Raw genomic sequence first — 19,826 nt, 5'->3', positions numbered from 1 at the left:
GGGCTCTGTGTAACAAGGAATCAGGATTGAAGCCGGGGGACGCGGGCTCTGTGTAACAAGGAATCAGGATTGAAGCCGGGGGACGCGGGCTCTGTGTAACAAGGATTGAAGCCGGGGGATGCGGGCTCTGTGTAACAAGGAATCAGGATTGAAGCCGGGGGACGCGGGCTCTGTGTAACAAGGATTGAAGCCGGATCATGTGGGTAGAACAAAGGGTGGCTTTAGCATGGACCAGCTTTGCTGACCTGCCTGCAGTGAACCCACCTCACCCTGCTGCGTGCCCTTCTCCCACTGCAGCTTGGCACAGGGGATCCTCCAATGGGCAATTTCACCTTCAGAGCCAAAACCACTGGCCCTGGTGCCAGCCCCTTCGGTGTCCGCCAGGAACAGTGAGTCCAACCAGGCGGCTCTGCAGCTTTCAGCCATGAAGCTGCCATGCAGAGGTGCCAGAAGACAGGCTATCCCCGGACCGCAGGGCGGGGGGTGTTGAGAGCAGCACCAGGAAGGTAACTTGTGGCTTCCCCCCAGAGCTGGCGATCCCCTGCAGGTGCCACCTGCCCAGGAGGGTCCCATTGGCTCCCCTGTGCTGTGCTGTGCTCCTTTTGGGCTCTCCAGCTTTGGGACACGTTGAGATCCCAGTGCCTGATGGGGCAAAAATCATTTTCGGTGGTTCTGGGGTACAGCCTCACCCCTCCCCCTCCTGACAGCGGCAGACAACCGTCGCGCCCCTTTTGCTTGGCCGTGTGCAGGCGCCGCATAGCACAGCAAGCATGGACCCTGCTCAGCTCATACCGCAATCGTGGATGTTTTACCTCCTCGCGCTCTCGTGCAGTATATGCTGAAGGACCTACAGGCAGCCTGGACAGTGGTCAGGATCTGTTCAATTACAGTGCTGAGTTTTAATTGAATTAGATGCTGCTGCCTGGGCAGAGCAGCCTGCAAACCATCCTCAAATTCCTGGGAAAGGTGCCCAGTCTGTCTGCAGTCTGACCCCCCAGTGCTGACCTAGAACTGACCGGCTTTAGCCACCCCTCCAGCCCCAAGCTGCAGGGGGTCCTGCTGCCCTGAATAGAGCTCATTATGCAGACGATTAGGCATGGCAAGCCCAGCAGTCAGAGGGGGCCGGGAGTCTCTCCCAGCCAGGGTCAGATGTGCAGAGCCTCCTTCTCCCGCCAACTTCCTGCACAACAGAATGTACTGAGGGCTGCGCAGCTCCAGCCAGGGACACTGTGTGCTCCCTGCTCCAGGCCTCTTTTTCCTGGCCAGCCTCCGGCTCCGCACAAAGCAGTGCGGCCAAGCTCAGTCACTCAATAGCGCTTTTGTTAGCTTCACCTTCACACCTCGGCCCCATCAGCCCCCTCTCCCATCATGCTGTCTGCTGGGGGGCACATCTCCTAGCAGTCCCATCCCCCCCCCCCCCCGGCCTCTCCTTTCTTACCTGCCAGGGCCTTCTCCTTTGTGCCTCATCGCCCCCCTCTTGGTGCCCCCTCCGGGCCCTCGCCCCATGCCTGAGCCTGCCCCCACCAGCTGTGATGGCAGCCGTAGTGCCTGGCCTGATGAGCTGGTGCGGTGCCCAGCCTCTTGGAGGCAAGGGACGGGTGCCACAGGAAACCCCTGTTACCTTCTAGGAAGCTGTCTCCCAACCTGTCCGGCCCACACTCGTGCACAAGGATGCAGGGCACAGCCGTAGCAAGGACTGGTGATGGGGTAACAGGCAGTCACACGATCCCCACAGGAGCCTGGCCATGCACTGTAACGCAGTGTAAGCTACCCCAGCCCACAGCTGTCGTGCCAGAGATCTGTTCCCAGGGCTGGCACCTCGGCTTCATCAGAGCAGCCAGGCAATGCCCCCAGCTATGCCCCACTCCACATGGGGACCTCCTTTACCCCCCACTCCAGGGCACCACGTGGACACCAGCTGTATGCCCCCAAAAGCAAAATGGGGCCATTGAAGAGAGATCCTGGTTCTCAGTCCGCAACCTCTAACCTCAGCATCCTCTGCCAGCATTCACCCATAAGGGGCAGGGCCAGGCCATGCCAGGGAAGGGTGAGGACAGGCCACAGGGCCAGCATAGAGGGAGGGACCGGCCACAGAGCCCACATGGGAAGGAGTAAGCCACGGAGCCTGTGCCAGGGGAGGGGAGGGACAGGCCACAGGAATCACAGGGGAAAGGCTAACCTACCAAGCCTGCACTGGAGAAGGGGAGGGGTAGCTCATGGGGGCTGTGCCAGGGGAGGGGAGGGACAGCTGTGAAACCAGGCACAAGGGGCAGGCCACAGGGCCTGTGTAGGGGAAAGGAAGGGACAGGCCACCCTGGGCCCACAAGGGGGAAGGGCAGATAATGGAACCCCTGTCCAGGTGTATGGAGTGTGGGACCTTTAATCCTGGGGCCCACTTCACACTGTTCCACACTTTGAAAATCTTTTTAGCTTTGAATACATGGGAGCAAATAAATAAATAACTAAATAAATAACTACCATCCCAGCTCTTCGAACGTGGGGCAGAATCACAGGCACAGAATCACAGAATCACTCGACAACAGACAGCAACCAGAAAAATCGCAACACACTCCGCAGGGAGCCAGGACTCAAATACTAGGTCTTCAGCTCAGAAAACACAGGCCTCTGCTACTTGAGCGAAAGCAGAGCTCCCATAAGCAACAGCATTCGCAGGTCCCTTCTCCTCTCTGTGGGGTTCATCAAAGGGCAGCATCACTCTTTACACCAGGGGTCGGCAACCTTTCAGAAGTGAATAGAACAGGAGCACTTGTGGCACCTTAGAAACTAACAAATTTATCTGAGCATAAGCTTTCGTGGGCTACAGCCCACTTCTTCGGATGCATAGAATGGAACATATATTGAGGAGATATATATACACATACAGAGAGCATGAAAAGGTGGGAGTTGTCTTACCAACTCTGAGAGGCCAATTAGGTAAGAGAAAAAAACTTCTGAAGTGATAATCAAGATAGCCCAGTACAGACAGTTTGATAAGAAGTGTGAGAATACTTACAAGGGGAGATAGATTCAATGTTTGTAATGGCTCAGCCATTCCCAGTCCCTATTCAAGCCTAAATTGATTGTATCTAGTTTGCATATCAATTCCAGCTCAGCAGTTTCTCATTGGAGTCTGTTTTTGAAGCTTTTCTGTTGCAAAATTGCCACCCGCAATTATCTCTCTCCTCAATATATGTTCCATTCTATGCATCCGAAGAAGTGGGCTGTAGCCCACGAAAGCTTATGCTCAAATAAATTTGTTAGTCTCTAAGGTGCCACAAGTTGACCTGTTCTTTTTGCGGATACAGACTAACACGGCTGCTACTCTGAAACCTTTCAGAAGTGCTGTGCCGAGACTTCATTTGTTCACTCTAATTTAAGGTTTCACGTGCCAGTAATACATTTTAGCGTTTTTAGAAGGTCTCTTTCTATAAGTCTATAATATATAACTAAACTATTGTTGTATGTTTAAAAAGTTAGGAAATGTCAGGGGGGAATGGCTCAGTGGTTGCCTTAACATTGCCCTGCTAAGCCCAGGGTTGTGAGTTCAATCCTTGAGGGGGCCACTTAGGGATCTAGGGCAAAAATCAGTACTTGGTTCTGCTAGTGAAGGCAGGGGGCAGGACTCAATAACCCTTCAGGGTCCCTTCCAGTTCTAGGAGATTGGTATATCTCCATTAAAAAAAAATGTAAAGTAAATAAGGTTTTTAAAATGTTTAAGAAGCTTCTCAGCTCACGTGCCGCCTTTGGTATGCGTGCCATAGGTTGCCTTCCCCTGCTTTACACACAAGCCAAGCACATTCACCTTCCTCCGTACCCAGAGGAATTACTGCAAGCCCACTCTGCTATTGCAATGCTCATGTACCTCTGAGAGCCTGCCTCTCCCAAGGCTCTGGGCACCTGAAGGAAGCAGAAATACAGGTTCATCTGAGCATGGCCATTCTGGGCCCATTTCACATAGAAACACATCTGCAACCCAGTTCAGGTTCATTCTTTCCCAGCATGACATCCCTTGTGTTAATGCAGGCCTACAACAAAGGGGCTATTCCATCTTCCCTGATCCCATCCCACTAGCAATCCATGTCCTTGGTCTCAGGGAGATCATACATATCCTAATTCCTCCATCCACATCCTGCAGCAAGATGCAACCGATGGGAGCTCAGAAATGAAGCCTAGACAACAACCGATAGAGTCCTTTCAAGGCCTCTCCAATGGGGGCATAGTATTTCTTATGTCATCTTACTCCATCAAGCTTTACTCACCACACTTCCTGTGCAAAACTATCTGAAACCCCCAGCGTAGGCTCTGAGGCAGGGGAAGGGACCAGATGAGCAATAAGAGATCCCACCACAATGCCAATGTATAAGTTAGACCCCAAAAATGTTCCGTCATGACCATCTACATTGTCTCTCCCCTGCAATGACCGCCCAATGGAGCCCTGCATCCTGCCGACTGTCCGCCAGAGCTACCCACTGTGAATACCCAATGAAGATTCTCACCATGAGTCCCCAAAAGAACTCCTCAACCTGCTATGATCACCAAATGGGATTCCCCACTGTGACCAATCAATGCAACCACGCAACAAAGGTCCATCTGGGACTGCCCAGTGGAGCTGCCCATCATGGCTAATCTCACCACCATGACCACTCAATTGAGGTTCCCACTGTGACCGCTCAGCTACGACCACCTAATGTAGCTGACGACTACAATCTGCCCCAAAGAGCTCCCCACTGCAACCACCCAACAGAACTCCCCATCATGACCGCCCTACAGATTTCTCTGCCATGATGACCCAATGGTGCTCCCGCAATACCACCCAACAGTGCTCCCCACCATGCCTGACCGAGGAAGCTCACATTGCGACCACCCAATGGAGTTCCACTGTGACTGCCAACAGAGCTCCCTGCCATGACTGCCAATGGAGCCCCCGCCAGGTCCGCCCAGCAGAGGTTCTTCCAGCAGTAAAACTCCTATAATTACTGTTCTTTCATATCTAAAACGACCTGAAAATTGCATCTGGAGATAATTCATTTCTGTTTAATGAATCCCCCTCTCCAAGCTACCCCTCCCAGATGAAACTGCAAGGTGTCTCCAGCTCCAGACACATTTATCCAGGCTTCCAGCACCGCTGGGGTTAAGCCCATGTGGCATCCTCAGTTTGTCACTAAAGACCCCATCTCTCTCTCTGCTGCTTCTGCTGCTGCTTTATGGCTTGGCAGAGGGAAGGGGCCACGCCTGCATTTGTCTGGCAGCTAAGCCCCTGTCGTCATGGGGGCATTAGCACCATTACTGCAGGGAGCTCCCCAGAGGACAGTAAGTGGATCAAAGGGTTTTAGCAGCAGACGGCTCCCAGACAGGTCTGGACTGTCTTCAAGGCAGCCACTTGAGGCTACAAATGCACTTTCTGACTGCAGCTCCAAAGCCGAAAGTTTCACACGGGCTTTATTCCTGTTAACCCCTCACAGCCCGCAGCCTCCGGGATACTGGGCAAGGGGCAGCGTGTAGACGCTTTGCACCGCTCCTTCCAGCATGTACCCCCTCCCCAAACCCTGCCCACTTCTCCCTGTCAGAGGACAAACCTCTCGGAGAGCATCATGAGGCAATTCCATACATCCAGCCCCACAGCTCAGAGCACTTTGCTGGAGATTCCATAGCCAAACCTGGGGGCCAAAACCCAGGCCCCTTGTTGCACATTTAGGTGCCTAAATAACGGGCCTAGTTTTCAGCGGGGCTGAGCAGCTCCTATTGAAGTCCCCCAGACTTGAATTATTTGGCCACAGTAACAAATGCAGCCCCCAGCCAGTAGCATTATTCCCCCTGCCTGGGGGAAGCACAGAACAGGGATGGGACTTGTCCAAGGCCCCAGTGAGTCAGTCGCAGCGTGAGGAACAGAACCCGGGAGTCCCGCTTCCCAGGGCCTTGCAGCACCTACTCGGCTGCCTTCGCTGGCTGATGATGGAAGTAGCAGGTGCTGTCCAGGGTGGACACTGCCCGCTGTTCTGTGCCCGATCCATTCCTGTGTTTCCCCACTGCTGCCAGCTGGCACTGAACAGCCCATCACCGTCACTCCCCCTTCCCCCCGCCGCCCCCCACCAGCGGCAGAGGGCACCAGTCCCTGCTGGATGGAAGGAAAGCTGCCTTTGGTGTATCACATTTTGCCCTAAGGCCTCTCATCTCACCCCTTCTGCCCCAGCCACTAGGTGCAGCCCAGCCTGCATTAGGTCCTTCAGCCCTCTAGTCTGTGCTTGATGCAGCCCCGAGCATCAGCCAGTGCTTCCCAGGCAGAGCCCCCATGCGCTCAGGAGGGGAGGGCGACTTCGCTGGAGTCATGATGCTATGAATTATTCAGGGCATAACAGTAATTATAGGAGCCACTACGGGCTGCCCTCCCTCTGCAGGCAGGATCTGAATTGGTTCTGCTCCTTGGACAGGGCTTGGATGGGGGCCAACAAGCTGCTTGGATGGCAAGGAGTCAGAGGGGTGCACATGGACTGGGAGCTGTCACCTAACACTCCCATCTCAGTGGGGTAAATCCATCGAAACAGCAGCCTCCAGTTGGCCTCCTGGAGTGCTGGGACAGCTGTGTGCGTGGGGGGGGGGGTGTAGCAGCATCAGGAGAGGGACACACTGAGTCAGCAACAAAGCTAGAGGGAGAACTCCTAGTCCTAGCTCAGTCTACTAGACTATGTTGCTGCCTTAGGGACTGTCTATGACCATTGTTAACGGCATGCAGGGCACTTGAGGCAGATCAAAGACAAGGAATGAGATTTTTGAGGCTGTCTAGGAGATTCAGGTACGTCTTCCATCAAAGTGAACGCAGGTATGTCCCTAAATCCTCTAGACTGCATGGAACATCTCAGCGAAGGCCCCTCCAGCGAGCTTCCAACCTATGAAAGACACTAGGCCGAGGTAGCTGGAGAGAGACAGCACGGAGGATCTCACAGGAATGATGGCTGGACACCACCAGCTCCATCACTGACAAAGTGTGCAGATGACTCAGAAATTGGGGGAATGGTAAATGATGAAGAGGAAAAGTCCCTGATATGAAGTGATCGGCATTGCTTGGTAAACTGCATGCAAACAAACAGTATGTGCTTTACCATGGCTAAATGTAAATGTATACGTCTGGGAACAAAGAATACTTACAGGATGGGGGACTCTATCCTGGGAAGCAGGGACTCTGAGAAGGATTTGGAGCTCCCAGTGCAATGCTGAAACCAAAGGAGCTAACGTGATCCTGGGATGCATAAACAGAGGAATATCGAGTAGGAGGAGGGAGCTTATTTTACGACTATATTTGGCACTGGCGTAACCACTGCTGGCATACTGTATCCAGCTCCCATGGCCACCGTTCAAGAAGGATGTTGATAAATGGGAGAGGGTTCAGCAGAGAGCCACAAGAATTATTAAAGGATTAGAAAACCTGCCTTATAGTGATAGACTCCAAGAGTTCAATCTATTTAGATTAACAAAGAGAAAGTTAAGGGGTGACTTGATCACAGTCTCTAAGTATCTACATGGGAAGCAAATATTTAATAACAGGCTCTTCAATCTACCAGAGAAAGGTTAACATGGTCCAATGCCTGGAAACTGAAGTGAAACAAATTCGGACTGGAAATAAGGTGTAAAGTTTTGACAGTGGGGGTAATTAACCTTGGAACACTTTACCAAGGGTTGTGGTGGATTCTCCATCACCGACAATTTTTTAATCGAGATTGGTGTTTTCTAAAAGCTCTGCTCTAGGAATTAGTGTGAGGCAGGTCTCTGGCCTGTGCTGTGCAGGAGGTCAGCGATGATCACAATGGTCCCTTCTGGCCTTGGAATCTGAATCTATGGGCTGGTGGTCGGATCCCAGGTCCTGCTGACGTTTCCAGTGTGATGTCAAACAGGTCCCTTAATTTTATAAAAAGTTAGATGCTAAATTCTGCATGGAAAAGTGGGACCCCCTTGTGTGGGACCACTGTGCTTGGCATGCTCATTGGATATCTGAGAGTGCAAGTGATCACAATAACGTTACTGTACCTGATCAACAAACTCCACCAGAGAGGTCCTTTGGGGCCATCTGCCTGTCCCAAGTCAGGGTAAAGGAGGAGGGTTGGGCGTGGGGCTAGCAACTCCACCCCGTAAAAATCAGCTTGCTACAGAAACGCCAACAATAGAGTTAACAGAGACTTTTAGCCTGGAAAAAGAAGGGTCTTCAACTCGAAGACGCATGACGCTGGGTGGTGAAAGTCGCGAGGAAGCCACTAAGCCGATCACCCTTCTTACAACCAGGAGGATTACCATCGGCACATGGAACGTGAGGACCATGTACGAGTCAGGAAAGACGGCGCAGGTTGCAGCAGAGATGAGGAGAAGGTGGGGCTGGATAGGCAAGCAGCCAACCAACATCACCAGACAGGCACTGCGCTGGAACCCCCAAGGCAAGCGGAAAAGAGGCCGCCCAAGAAATACCTGGCGACGCGACCTTCAGGTTGATAGCAAAAAAATGGGCTATACCTGGAACCAGCTAGAGCGAATGGCCCAGGATAGAAGACTCTGGAGATCTGTGGTTGGCGGCCCATACCCCGGTTGGGGTGACGGGCATGAATGAATGAATGAATGACCTGATCAACACACATTGTCATGTTAGTTGTATGCACAAATCAGGGGGGCAGCTGTGCACACATGCAGCACATGCAATTGCAGAGCTAACTAGTTCAAAACCCAGACCCTTACATTTTCTGTGCCTCAATTTCCCCAACTTGGAGATGGGGGGGTTGCAAGGCTGAATCCATGAACACTTGAGCAACGAGGATGGCTGGTGCTAGGGAAGGGCAGTGGAATCGTATCATTGTTATGAAACTGGGAGAGGAATATCTGGATCCCGTTGGGAATTCTCAGGGTCAGGAAGACAAATCTGCTCACTTAGTCCAAACAAGGGGCTGGTGTTCAAAAATTAACCTGAAGCCACCATCATTAACCAAGTGCAGCCTCATCCTGCCATAAATCCTACAGTCTAACAGCTGGCTAAGAGCTTGGCACGCAGCCTCCCCATACAGCCGCTCCTTGGCTCGCACACTCAGACTACAGGATGCAGGAAAAAAGAGAGCAGGTCGGCCAAGAAATACACAGGGAGGTTTGAGCTCTATTGCTGAGATTCCAGAGCTGCTGAGCTGCCTAGCTGGCTGTGAACTGGGTGCTGGGAAACCTCTGCTGTATGGTCACTGCTGATGGGCGGGCTCCTGAGGACACGCTGCTGGCCAGCGGAGGTTTCATCAAGCCTCTATCTAGCTCTCAGCGGAAGCCTTGAGGGCAGCTTTTCAGTGGCCCTGCTCCTCTGCATGTGCAAGGCTTGTGTGCTGCCCATCCACCCATATTTGCATGGAGGTTTTGTGGGTGTGCAACGTACAGGGTCCTGGGCACGCACACAGGTCCGTGATTAAGCAGGCTTACTGAAAAGGTGCCCATTACGGCAAGCTCAGCAGAAGTTAGCTGGCAGGGCGGGGAGTCCAGAGACCACTTCTGAGTTTCAAATCTGGAGTGTCACTCTCCTGACCCAGGGAGGGAGGGGCTGATACCATAAATCCTGGGTGAGAATGGAGACCACATCCATCATTTCCATCCATGGGATAAAGAGACCGCCATACGTCAGTGTATCCCAACCCAGGCAGTGATGCACCCGTCTGGCATTTTCTCATTATACTGAGGGCTTCTGTTTTGCTGTGTGCATTTGCCACAACGCTTTCAGTGGTGGAAAAACTATTTGCAGAAATGGCAGCACAGTGTGGGAAAGCAGCATAAGGAGGGACTCTGGCACCCAGCAACCTACAGCCACACGCAGGCACTGCAGGGCTCAGCCAAGTGCATCTGTGCAGCGTCAGGGAATGGAACCCGCAAACTTTAGCAACAAAACCGGAGTGTGTTACTTTGAGGCAGCCTTCCCCAGTTTAGCCACTAGGGGGCACTGGCATATGCACACGTATGCTGTGGCATAGTCCACCTTGCAAGGGCTGAAGTGGGCTTGAAGACCCCTTCGCCCTGGAATGAATGGCAGGCGAGAGCTACTCTGTCCAGTAGCTGAGTGCCAGCCTCGAGCCATAATTCATCACTGTGATTTATGTGCCCCATGCAGACAGGTGCTCAGAGCGGTACAAGCCACAAATAAAGACAGGATCCCTGCCACAAGGATCTACAAAACCTCACACTGCACCTAACTGAAAACCACCCTCATCCCCTACACCATGCTAAGAGACCCGGCCACCCGCAGCACCAGACACCCAGGTGACGCATACACAGCAGCACAGGCACTGATGTCCATGTGTCAGCCCAAGCTGGTTTGCCTGTGTTTTCCTGGCCCCTCCTGGGCCGTGGTGTCAATAACAGGGCGGATGGTGAGTCCCCTGTACCCAGAGATCACAATCCCCAGACAGCAGGGAAATGACAGTGGCTGAAAATCCTCTGCTGGGGAGAACGATCCTCATTATGTTTCTGCCAGGGAGCCCAGGGGAGGTTGGGAGATTTCACAGATGGCGTATCCCCAATTGCCCACTCTCACATGGGGTAGGGGCAGAAAGGACAGCCAATTTCCCTAGGCTATTCGACATGTGACACCGTGTCACCCAGCCAGCCCTGGGCTGTCAGGTGCATTCACCCACATACCCAGCCCAGGGCAGCAGGCAAGGGAGGCGGGAGCCAGGGCAGAGCAATTAGCGCCCGCTGGAACGACCCTCTCCTTGCACAGTGCACAGGGAAGAGTGAGCTGCTCTCTCCAAATGCTGCATGGTGTTGACAATCCCGTAATGAATTACTGTAGCCCTAAAGCGTGACTCCCAGCCTCCTCTCAGGCTGGCTAAGATGATGCCTGCCTGGGGTTGCCAACTCGGAGTGAAGCTATTCCGGGAGATTTTTTTTCCTCAATGTGACAATGTCATTTTCTTAAAATACCCTATTAAAATCTGCCAGATTGCTTTCAATAGTCACCGGGAGATTGCTGCCAATTCCAGGAGGGTTGGCAACCCTATGCCTGCCCCGGGGCCTGACTGCCTGGGGCTGGGGGAGAAAGAGGGGCTGGGGCTTCCCTTAGCTCATGCAACACATTAACAGGGGGCTGATTTTCCGCTGACCCTGGCCCCTTTACACTGCTCCAGTGGCGGCACGGATTGGAAACCACTGCCAGGGAATCCCTACGGTGTGGCGGGGGGAGGCAGAGCAGGGAGGCGATATGGCCTGGGCACACGAGGGGCTGGCAGGTGGCCCCTGGGAGGTTGCTACAGCTAAGTGAGAGCAAATGCCAGGAAACCCAAGAATATGGTGAGCAGAAAAGGGGCTTCAAGCCACCTTTGTCCCTCCCCCACTTGGCATAGGGATGGCACAACGGAGACCTGGGCCCAGCGCTGCAGCTGGACCACTGTGCAGCGTGTGGGAACTGCACCCTCCCTTCTGGGTTACTGCCAAGCAGTCCCTTGGGCCTGCACCCCCACAGGCTTAGCTCTCGGTGGAGCACTGTGCACCCCATCCCTCTCTGCCTGTGCTTGGAGAGGGGAGCTGGAATAGAGCAGCTGGAGCGGAGATGGGGCTGTGCAACAGGAACGCTCCAACAAGTAGCTGAGTCGGATTAACAGGGTCTCCAAGCACTGGCACTTGAAACTCCATGAGACAAAAACACACTGGATTCTTGGAAGGCAGCATCTTGGCAGAGACAGCGACAATGGAGAGAGATGGCTGAGACAACCCAAAGCCACTGTCAGTCCCTGAGGCCTAAGCTGCTTGCTTTCCTTCCACGCAGCACCAACGAGCAGGCCATTTAGGGTTCCCTCAACCTCAGCAGCCTGTCCCCTAGCACCCTAGGTTTTGGGTGAGCAGGTTCCTGGTGAGGGGTGCTGGGTGAGCAGGTTCAGGGTGAGGGGTGCTGGTTGGGCAGGTTCTGGGAGAGTGGTGCTGGGTGAGGAGGTTCCGGGTGAGGGGCACTGGATAAGCAGGTTCTGGGTGATGGGGGCTGGGTGAGCAGGTTCCGGGTGATGGGCACCAGGTGAGCAGGTTCTGGGGAAGGGGGGCTAGCTGAGCAGGTTCTGGGTGATGGGGGCTGGGTGAGCAGGTTCCAAGTGATGGGGGTTGGGTGAGCAGGTTCCGGGTGAGGTGGGCTGGGTGAGCAGGTTCTGGGTGAGCAGGTTCCAGGCGAGTGGTGATGGGGGCTGGATGAGCAGGTTCCGGGGGAGCGGTGCTGGGTGAGCAGGTTCTGGGGGAGTGGTGCTGGGGGAGGGGGACTGGGTGAGCAGGTTCCAGAGGAGTGGGGCTGGGTCAGGGGGGCTGGGTGAGTAGGTTCTGGGTAAGCAGGTTCCGGGGGAGCAGTGCTGGGTGAGGAGGTTCTGGGTGAGCAGGTTCTGGATGATGGAGGCTGGGTGAGTAGGTGCTGGGGGAGCAGGTTCCGGGGGAGTGGTACTGGGTGAGCAGGTTCCGGGTGAGGGGGCTGGATGAGCAGGTTCCGGGTGATGGGGGCTGGATGAGGATGTTCTTGGTGAGGGGGGCTGGATGAGCAGGTTCTGGGTGAGCAGGTTCCGAGTGATGGGGGTTGGGTGAGCAGGTTCTGGGTGAGCAGGTTCCGGGTGAGGGGGCTGGATGAGCAGGTTCCGGGTGAGGGGGCTGGATGAGGATGTTCTGGGTGAGGGGGGCTGGTTGAGCAGGTTCTAGATGAACGGTGCTGGATGAGGAAGTTAGGTAAGCAGGTTCTGGGTGAAGGGGCTGAGTGAGCAGGTTCCAGAGGAGGGTGGCTGGGTGATGGGGGCTGGGTGAGCAGGTTCCGGGGGAGCTGTGCTGGGGGAGTAGGTTCTGGGGGAGGGGGCAGCAGGTTTCAGGGAAGGGGTGAGCATGTTCCAGGGGAGCGGTGCTGGGTGATGGGGGCTGGGTGAGTAGGTGCTGGGTGAGTAGGTTCCGGGGGAGCGGTGCTAGGTGAGGAGGTTCTGGGTGATGGGGGCTGGGTGAGGAGGTGCTGGGTGAGGAGGTTCTGGGTGAGGAGGTTCTGGATGAGCAGGTTCTGGGTGATGGAGGCTGGATGAGTAGGTGCTAGGTGAGCAGGTTCCAGGGGAGGGGGGCTGGGTGAGCAGGTTCTGGGTGATGGGGGCTGGGTAAGGAGGTTCTGAGGGAGGGGGGCTGAGTAAGCAGGTTCCGGGAGAGGGGGGCTGGGTGAGGGGGTGCTGGGAGGCTGTGGTTGGCTGCTGCTGCTGAGATTTCTGACCCTCTCTTGTGATTCCCTGCAGCAGCTCACCATTACCCCCGCTGCATCTTGGCATTTTCCTGAGGCGGGGCTGGCTGGGTCTCTATTGTACCGTGTATGCATGTGCCACCCATGCCTCAGCTCCATGCACAGGCCCTGTATGAGCCTCAGCTGCACAAGAACCGGTGCTGCAGGCTGCTCTATGCCACATGCTGATTCCATGGGCTTGCCCGGCACACATCCCGGTTCCATTCCCACCCCCACGCGCGTCTCGGGCCGTGTGCCCACCCCAGAAGTGGCCCAGTTCCCTGCTGTACACGCGGGATGCTGCTAGGCCTGGTACAGAGCACCTAACCCACTTTACCCTTGCCACCCTGGCAGCCTACTGGGAGCTATTCACACTCACTCAAGGCAGGCCGGAAGCTGCCAAGGAGCAGCCCAGGCAGCCCAGCCCCAGCCCGCTATCTGGGGCAGCCTTGCCTGCGAGGGAAGGCCGGCTGCTGGCCGCACAGGAATGAGGTTGTGGGCAGGGCAGGGGACCGGAGGAATCAGCACTCAAGGGAGAGAAAAAGGATCATCTGTCTGTCTGGGGATTGGGCCTGCTTTGAGCAGGGGGCTGGACTAGATACCTCCTGAGGTCCCTTCCAACCCTGAGATTCTAGGATTTGAGTCTATGATTCTATGATCACAAAGTAACTGCTGCCCAGCAGCGCTGGAAAAAGAGCAGCGGCCCTCTCCCCGCAGTGGAGCTCCCTACAGTTCTAGCCCTTCCCTCTTGTTTCAGGGAGAGCTCAGCTCCCGTCAGGTCTCCCAGAATTAGCTGAGTTCAAAAGACGCCCCAGCCATATTTCAGTCATATGAATGCTACAGCTTGTTAGGAGCCCCTGGAGCTCCAGGAGAGCTAGAGGGAACCTTCTTGCCCCGTGTCCTTTGGAAGCAGCATGAGGAAACAATCAGACGGTGCCTTGGGGAGCTGGAAGGCAGCCTGGAGCTCAGCAGGAGATGCAGGCTCAATCCACTTGCCCCTGGAAGGGTCCTAGCTCCCCAAAGGCCACCCACTCAATCACACCACAGCCTGTGCCAAACCTCCACCTTGGAGACCCAGCACTGCTCCCTGCACTGATGTCCCCTCCCCCTTACTGCAGTGGCAGTGGGGCATAAAGCCACGGGCAGCCACGCAGGAGTCACCCCACTCAGCCCTCAGAGGAGATGCAGCCCCCCGCCCGCCTGCTGGGATTAGCGGGAACTGCAAAGGAACAAGAGGTCGAGGGCTGCAGGCATCGGTTTGGAAAGACTCGGACTCGGCCTGGGCTCAGTCTCACCCACATTTCGAGCTGAACTCCGGCTCTGCACAGTCCCAAACCTCCATGTTCCACTGGGTGGGCTGGAGCAGGCCGACAGGCCATGAGATGGCAGGAGAAGCTGTGGCGTAATCTACCCCTCTTGTCTCCAGCCCTTGGCACAGCCAGGAGAAGTCATTTAAATAAAGCTGCCCTCATGCAGACCAACCTCTTGGATGCTTCTCCAAACCAACCATGACCTCTGACCTTCCTGAGGCCTGCCCTTCACTCCCTGAACGGTGACATGCATCAGCTGGCTTGGAAGCACGTCTGGGAGGGGCAGGCTGCACAGAGAACACAGCTCCCTTTCTAGGGTTGCCAGGCATCCGGTTTTCGACCGGAACATCCGTTCGAAAAGGGACCCTGAAGGCTCCGGTCAGCACTGCTGACCAAGCTGTTAAAAGTCCAGTCAGCAGCACAGCGGGGCTAAGGCAGGCTCCCTACCCAGCTCCACCTGGCTTCCGGAAGCAGCAAGCATGTCCCTCTGGCTCCTTCACACACTGCCCCTGCCCCGAGCACCAGCTCCGCAGTTCCCATTGGATGCCAACTGCAGCCAATGGGAGCTGTGGGGGTGGCACCTGCAGGAGCTGCGGGCCTAGGAGCCAGAGAGACATGCCAGCCATTTCCAGGAGCCTCCTGAGGTAAGCGCCGCCAGGACCCCGCACTGCTCACCCCCTCCCGCACCCCAACCTACTGCCCCAGCCCTGAGCCCCCTCCCGTACCCAAACTCCCTCCTGGAGCTCACAGCCCACACCCTCTCCCGCACCCCAGCCCCCTGCCCTGAGCCCCCTCCCACATTCCAAACCCCTCGGTCCCATCCCCCAGCCTGAAACCCCCTCCTGCACCCCTCATCCCCAGCCCCACTCCAAAGTCCGCACCCACAGCTGGAGCCCACACCCACGGGGGCTCCTGTAATACAGACACACACACAGAGCAAGGGGATCAGACGTCAATCTTAGAATTTGTTTTTAAAAAAGTTCACACCAACCACAATCTAAAGAGAAACGCCTTTAAAAAAACTCCCTGACAGCAGAGTTCTGCTTGGCTGAGCCTTCCCCGCTGCCGTGCTGTGAATTCAGCCTCAGCAGCAGGACAAGCGGGCAGTCTGGAGCCCCAGCCAGCCTGCTCGCACTGCCCAAGTGCGGTACGAGCCCCAGAGCCGATGTGACAGAAAGGAAAGAAAGAAATCTCTCCCTCTGTAATACTCCCTGGGGCTGCTCTCAATCCTGCAACTGGATCGATGTGGGCAGCTAGAGCAGATCCAGCTGCAGCATCGGGGCCCACACTGGCATCATGGGGAATAGCACTTTAACAGCAGACACATGGTTTGCACCTGAGGCCCCTTTCAGTGGGTCTCAGCTTTGCCTACACCGCTGAAGAGGTGCAGTTTTCACCTCACTGCAATGCATGTGAGGTGGCCTGAGGTAAAAACACAGTGCAGACCAGACACATCCGCTTTGGCGCACAGTAGCTAGGCCAGGCCAGGCCAGGCCAGGTTAGCACCAGGACTGAGTTCGCCTTGTTTACCTCCTGGTAAAACCAAAGCACCTGGCTTTCGCTGGGTTTTTCCCTCAGGATAGCTCATGAGCACTAGTTCACCCGAGACAGGAAACTACCTTTTTTTTTTTTTTTTATCAGTGAGGACAAGACTTCACTTAATAAAAACAAACCACAAAGACACACAATCTCTCCTTTTACTGATTAACATAAAATCATGCTGCACCGTGATTTACACACATTATTAGCCTGGCGTCCCATAGGAAATTTTACCAGTGGGACCTGCAATTAATACCTGTGACATAATAGAGTTGATTATAATTGCCATGATAATTATGTGACACCCCGGGAAGGGCGCAGAGAGAGCCTTGCAAAACAGGCTCTTTGTCTTTACTTTTTTGTTTTCTCTCCAGCTTGCAGGTATCAGCCAGCAATGGACAAACCCTTTTTAATGGACTCTTAATAATGCTGTAATTTCCTTCTGCAGTGAAAGTTTTCCAAACAGTCAAAGCCTCAAAACAAAGCAATGATTGTTCCTATTAGCATTAAATTCTACTCTAGGAGAGAGAATAAATCAAACATGGGGATTCAATTCAAAACAGAACTATAAAAAATCCAATAATGATTTTTTAATATTAATAAGAAAAATATATTGTTATGCACTCTTAGCATTTAAACTTCTAATCCAATCAGTGCAAAGTGCAGAGATAAATCACAGCAGCAGAGGAACGGGGAGCAGCCATCAAGCATGCAGCAATAAAACGCTGTCTCACAGCCCTGGGACAGAAGTAGGTTTGACAGTCTAAAAATAAAAAAAAGGGAGAGGTTGGGGGGCTTATCAGCCTGTCACTCCAGAACAAGCTTGTCCATCGCCTCTCTGCAGCTCTCCATGTACCCTGCACCCCAGGTACAGAGTACGGAGGGGCTAAAGAGGCAGGGCAACTAAGATGCTCCTCTCACCTGGAGACCCCAACCCAACCAAGGGGTTGATGGCACAAGTCCTATTTGTTAAGCTGCCACATGCAGCTGTATTTGCTTAGTGTTTAGGAACATGGGACTTGCTGTACAACATCAGATCATGCAACCAACCTGCTTCCAACAGCTGATGGTGTCCAAAGATACCTTAACGGGAGGGCAAAACTCCCCTATTATAAGCCACCTAGCATTGAGCAGCACTGTCCGTGTGTGTGGGGGGGGGGGTCCTCTCCCCTTTGGCATTTAGTTTATGCACTGAAGCATGCAGGTTGATTCTCTGTATCTAAATACAGAACTGTAGGGATTACTGTTAAAATACACACAAACACACACACACACACTCAAGGAGACTGCATTAGGCAGCCATCCAAGGGCCCAGCAAAAACTGGATGCTTAGTACAGGTAGGTCTTAAATACAAAGTCAGTTTCATGTGGTTTCAGTGGTTCTTTTGCTTTCTCCTCCCTGTATCAATTGTTGATTTCTTTGGCTGCCTTATCTTGGATGGCAGCACTGGTACCTGGCTAGAATAGCATCTCCCGGGTTCTGTTCTCAGTACACAGGTAAGCACCTGGCCCATGCCCAGCATTTCAGACCTCATGCAGTGTGATTTTACGGCACAGGAGAGAAGCCACTGAATGATACATATATCACTCAAGGGATGACAAAGAGCCCCAGCTTAAAAGGCCTAATCAGTTGAGCAGCACCAGCTCCCACTGACTTCCAACTGGAGTTGTGGGTGCTCAGCACTTTTGAAAAGAAGGCTCTTTGTAACCACTTTCACACATTGCTATGTGGTTCATTGTAGAGCCATGTTTCCTGATGTTCCCAGGCTGGTGCAGGTCTCTTTGAATGAAATGGGGAATGTGACTTCTTATTAGTGGATTCCTATGACATTTTCTCAACTTACATTGCACTGTTGCACAACACATGGAGTAACAATATAGTAACACTTGTACAGTTTTAATCACAGGTTGTGAGCTCCCCAGGGCAGGGACCAGGCCTTCTTGCCAGTGTGGAAGTGCCTAGCACATTGTGGGTGCTCCCATACACAAATCATCGCCCTAATCACAACAACACCCTACTGTACATCATGGGTTGCTCACCATGGGATCCTAGATGAGCTAATAACAGATAATGGTCCACAATTCACCCGTGAATCATCCTGGCACTTCCCTTTGCTTTATCAGCTCAAGCACACCACACCATGGCCTACTGTGCACACTCAAGTAGATCAGCAGGAAAGTTGATGCAAAAAGCAAAGACCTTGATAAAAAAAATTGGGCAGATTCAAGGGCTCCCTGGTCCAGCATGACGAGAACATGGCAGCACACCTCACAAGGCTCCATTAGGGTCACCGGATGCAGCAATTTGGAAGCAGAGGATCACAGCCCTTAGTGCTAATGTCTAACAAGCTTCCTGCATTGAAGGCAATTAACCCCAAAGTAGTTACACGAGTGTGACGCACCAGGAAATGGCAATGGAAGGAATGCCCTGGCAGGAGTGCCAAATGGCTCCCTCTCCTTCAAGGGGGAGAGAAGTGGAATCCAAACAGGAAGTGACTGGCACATTTCAAAGGGAATAACTACGCCACCCACACGAGGCAAACCAGCCATGTTGTCCGCACCATCATACTCACCCTGAGGACCAGGACCACCTGATGAAAAGACACCTCAACAAAACCAAGGAGAACCCTGCTTCCTGAGTCTGGAGAACATCTAAGATACTGCTGACAATGACCAACTGAGGAGCAGAGGATAGACGGACAAATAGACACTCCCCCTACATCTCAGGATTGTTGTGAGATGTAGTTAACTCATGTTTGTCAAATGTTTTGAGATCCTTGGATAGGAGGCTAACAAAGAGGGAAGGATTATAGTTTACTAATTATTATTATTGCAGGTTTAAAGCCAGTGCATCATAAAGCATTTCTGCTCCAGCTTTCTTTCAGAATATTTTATCAGATGTTCTTGGGGCAGGAGGCAGACCTGATAGAGCCTCATTATCACATTCCTGTTCTTGGCACTGATTGGTCAACTATGTAGCCACTTAATAATGCCTTTGATTATATCTCTGTCTCCATAGTGGTGGTTAATTTGAGGCAGACCAAAGAAATGTGCCTAGAAATGAGCCACACTCATGTCCAGACAGTGATGAGCTGTATGTATTTTAAGTTAAAATAAAAAGTGAAAATATTCTGAGCCAGGTTTTCAGAATTGCCTCAGCACACACAGAATGCGCACACGCCGCTAGTCCAGTTGCACACATAACTGGGTAAGAGAGCACACAGCTGATGTCTAACTGGCCATCTCTGCACATGCAGATTCTGCAGTCGCACTGCACTCATGTACACTGTGATTGCATTTGTGTGTGCACACAATTTGTACTGGGCCTAAATCTTTATAATGGGACAATATGGTCATTGATCCACTGCATGAGCCAACAGCTCTATAGTATCCCAAGAGGCGCTTGACTGCTCAGCACATCAAGTCATCAAACTGGCTGAACAACCCAAGTGTAGCAGGGTCTAAATAAGTGTCAGGCTTGTAATGCCTAGAGCCACTGGTTCAACTCCTAGCAAGCTTAGCTCAGCCCTCATCACTTGGATATTAATAAACCGAGCTCCGTGCACTTGAGCACGTGGGGTCTTTGGGGGTGAGCTTTTGTGCCCTTTAAGGTATGAGAGCACTTTTTATAGGAGCTGGGTTCCCCAAACTCCCTGTCGCCCTCCCACTGTTGTGAAACCTGCTGTCTGCTGCCCTGCCCCCCAGAGGTGGCTGCATTTCCATATTGCACAAGCGCTGCCCGAGCAGGCCCTCAGTGGAGA

General features: G+C 53.4%; 1 protein-coding gene across 1 annotated transcript in view; it reads right to left on the bottom strand.

Annotated features, from left to right (window-relative positions):
- Positions 1-19,826, bottom strand: part of FOXO6 (forkhead box O6) — a 94,713-nt gene that overhangs the window by 58,847 nt on the left and 16,040 nt on the right. The gene's annotated exons all lie outside the window — the stretch shown is intronic.

The sequence above is a fragment of the Mauremys reevesii genome, linkage group 23, assembly GCF_016161935.1.
Source record: "Mauremys reevesii isolate NIE-2019 linkage group 23, ASM1616193v1, whole genome shotgun sequence".
NCBI lineage: Eukaryota > Metazoa > Chordata > Testudines > Geoemydidae > Mauremys > Mauremys reevesii.
Note: the sequence above shows the minus strand (reverse complement) of the source record. Positions and strands in the feature narration are given on the sequence as shown.